We start from the raw sequence: 3229 nt of genomic DNA, 5'->3' as shown, positions 1-3229 counted from the left end.
ATGGCTGCTGTAGGTGGTTCAGATTCACAGTTGCTTAGCTGGCCCCTCTTGAGAAACAGTGAAAGCCACTTTTNGCTACTTAGTGTCCAAGGCATGCATAGGTAGGATAGCCTCTACTAGTCACTTGCAGGGTGGTGACTGTCTTGGGTTGAATCATTGTCCCTTGCACTGCAGCTGAAGGCTTTTCTTAGGATTACATCAGGGAGAGCTTAGGGGATTTGACCAAGAAGAGACTTTTATGAGATGTGCAGCACATTCCTCCTGTGACAGGCAGCTTGCTTTTTTATGAATACCTTCTTTATAAACAATATTGGAAATGCCCGAGTCACTTCTCTTTCCACAGTAGGTCATAAAGCATGGTAATTCACTTTATGTTGTCTCCCTTTCTGGAGTTAAAATTCCATGTAAAGAAAACAGATCCTATGACATCTGTACTCTTAAAATCAATCTGTGTGGACTGGGTTCATGTTTTGCTATTCGCTGAGAAGGAAGACCAGGGTATAGATGCTTCAGTCCTGCATTAAGGGGAGAACAGGATGTCATGGTAGGTGGAGGTAGAGTGGGACCCGAGAGGGAGAGAGGAGGGGAGGAAATAAGGGGGGGAGGCATCAGGAAATCGAACTAAAATATGTAGGGGTTTGCAGGTGAGGAACAGAGGATAGCCTCTTGGGGGTCTCAGACATCAGGGAAGCATGAGGCTCCCAAGACCCAAAGGGGATGGATTTAGCTGAAATGCGCAGAGAAGGGGAAGATAAAACCTGTAGAGATCACATCCTGTGGATAGGTGGGCCTCTGCCCACCCCCACCCCACTAATAACCCCACCATTGCCCTGTCAAGGGTTGGTGTCACCCACCCATCTCAAAGGTCTTAACCCAGAAATGTTCCTGAGCAAAGGTAGAACAGGGACAAGAAATGGAGCAGAGACCGAAGGAAGGGCCATCCAGGGGCTGCCCTACCTGGGGATCCATCCTGTCTGCAGATGTAGGACCCCCCAAAAGGGGTCCCCCCTCAAGTCGCAGAAACCGGGAATCCCCGAAGAATGTTCGAGACACTTCTTGATGCAAAAGCACGAGGTATCTTTAATGACGGAGCTCTGGGTTGACACGTGTCTCGTGCAGGAGACAAGAGAAGTTGACCCAGACCCTCAGAAGTAAGTGGTTTTTATGGGGTTAGGGTCAGGGGGACGGGGAGAGTTGGTGCGGCCACAAGTGATTGGCTCATTTGAACATAGTAGTGAGATTACATTGCAGCAAGATAGAACGCCCCAGCCGGAGCGGCAGAATTCCAGAGGCCGGAGGCTTATCAGGGTCTGGGGGACCTCTGGTTAATGTGTGACCCTGAGTGAGCTGGGGGAGATGCCTTCTTGCCAGATGGTTTGCCGGCACTCCTTTCCCTGCACTCCTTTCCCTCAGGCCCAGCTGGCACTCCTTTCCCTTATCTTTCTAGTCTTGTTAGTCTTAGCGGCCCAGCGGGCTCCTTAAAGTCTGGACCTTGCCTTTTCACAGTGTTCAGCCTTGAGCCTTTGAATTTTAAACCTTACTCTCTTAGTTTTACATTTTCAAACTTTAAATCTGTATAATTTTTCCTTTCATCGACACCAAAACAGACACTGTTCCTGTGGTCAGGAGGCGCTTGTGGAAAGGAATCTCAAGTGACAGTTCATTGGGAGGTATGGCCAGCAAATGACAGTTGGAACCAACCATTAGACTGAGCTCAGGGAACTCATTAGGGGAGCTTGCAGAAAAGCTGGAGTACAGAGAGGATGCAACTCTATTGGAAAAACACCACCTGCTGGCAGGACCACCCAGTGCTCCCGGAGACTAGACCACAAACCCAGGAGAATACAAGGAGAAATCTATAGCTACAGATACATTGTAACAGAGGATGGCCTTGCTGAAAGCAATGGAAGGGAGGCCCATGGTCCTAGAGAGGTTTGTTGCTCCAGTGTAGTGGGTTGTTAAAGCAGTAGGGAAGGAAAGGGTGGGTGGGTGAAGGAGCAACCTCATCCAGACAAAGGGGAGGAGGAGAGGGCAGATGTTTTTTGGGGGGTTCGGTTGGTGGAGGGGCAACAAGGAATTGGTATATCATATGAGATGTAATCGAATGGAATAATTAATTAATAATTAATAAATAATAAATAAATTTCCAAAAAACACACATATTCCAGGCACTTCATTTTTAGTAAAGACTGAGGAGCCAGCTTAGAGAGTCAGGGAAAGAACATAGCTGAACTTCCTGCCTGCTGACCTCCCAGAAGTAAGGCATTCTTTATCCCTCTCCACACTGTCTTAAATATTCTTCAACATCAGAACCTTGCTTTGGTTTAGTTATGTTCATTCCTTTCCAACTGGCTAATTGTTCTGCCTCTTGACCTGTAGTTGACTTTCTTTTGCTGTGCAATAAAGGTGTGCGCTACAGCTGAGCCAGACAAGAAAGTACAATAAACAGAAAGCTCTTGGGATAAAGGTCTGTGCTAGGGATGAGCTACACCATAAAAACAGTTTTTGTTTGATTTTTAGTTTTTATTTTGTTTTGTTTTGTTTTGTTTTCAGAAAATAGCACAATCGTGGGGTTTACAAGGCGATCAAATATCCTGCAAGAGAAGTCAGCAATTTTCCCTCCCTTGTAGAAATCAAGTCCCGTGACAGTGCTCTGGTTTTCAGGCATGTCTGAATAAATCATCATGGGAACAGGAGGATCCCAAGGACATCAGAACTGGGCTCTTGAACCTGTTGCACTTTGCCATCAGAGACCTGAAAAGAACCACGGACACTCCTGATGCTTCTCACAGGGATAAGTTCCTCATCCCTCTTGTAACATAATTTACTGCAAGATGTCACCATTCCTGACCTTGGCTCATTGTCCTATGTGGTGCTGAATGGAAGGGTTGGTGACCAGGGTTCACCCAACAAACCACAGAAACACTGAACTCAGTTAAACAGGGATGGTTTAATGAATGTACAGAACAATACTGAACAACCAGGGCAACATCACAAAAGTGTGTACTGGACATTTCTCAGGGCCAGCTCAGTGCAAACATCACATGTACAAGGGCTGGGAGTGCTGCACTACAAGGGCTCTGGCACAACCAATTTTAGATATAATACTTCATTTTAGACTTCAAATTGACAGGTCCTATGTGAAGCATATAGATTGTGTAGTTTCAGAAGATTAACATACAGAACATAACATGGTACATGGTCAGCATTACCCTGTTATGAGTCAAGA

The sequence above is a fragment of the Mus pahari genome, unplaced genomic scaffold, assembly GCF_900095145.1.
Source record: "Mus pahari unplaced genomic scaffold, PAHARI_EIJ_v1.1 scaffold_14836_1, whole genome shotgun sequence".
Classification (NCBI taxonomy): Eukaryota; Metazoa; Chordata; class Mammalia; order Rodentia; family Muridae; genus Mus; species Mus pahari.
The sequence above is the reverse complement of the archived record's forward strand: the minus strand, read 5'-3'. Positions refer to the sequence as shown.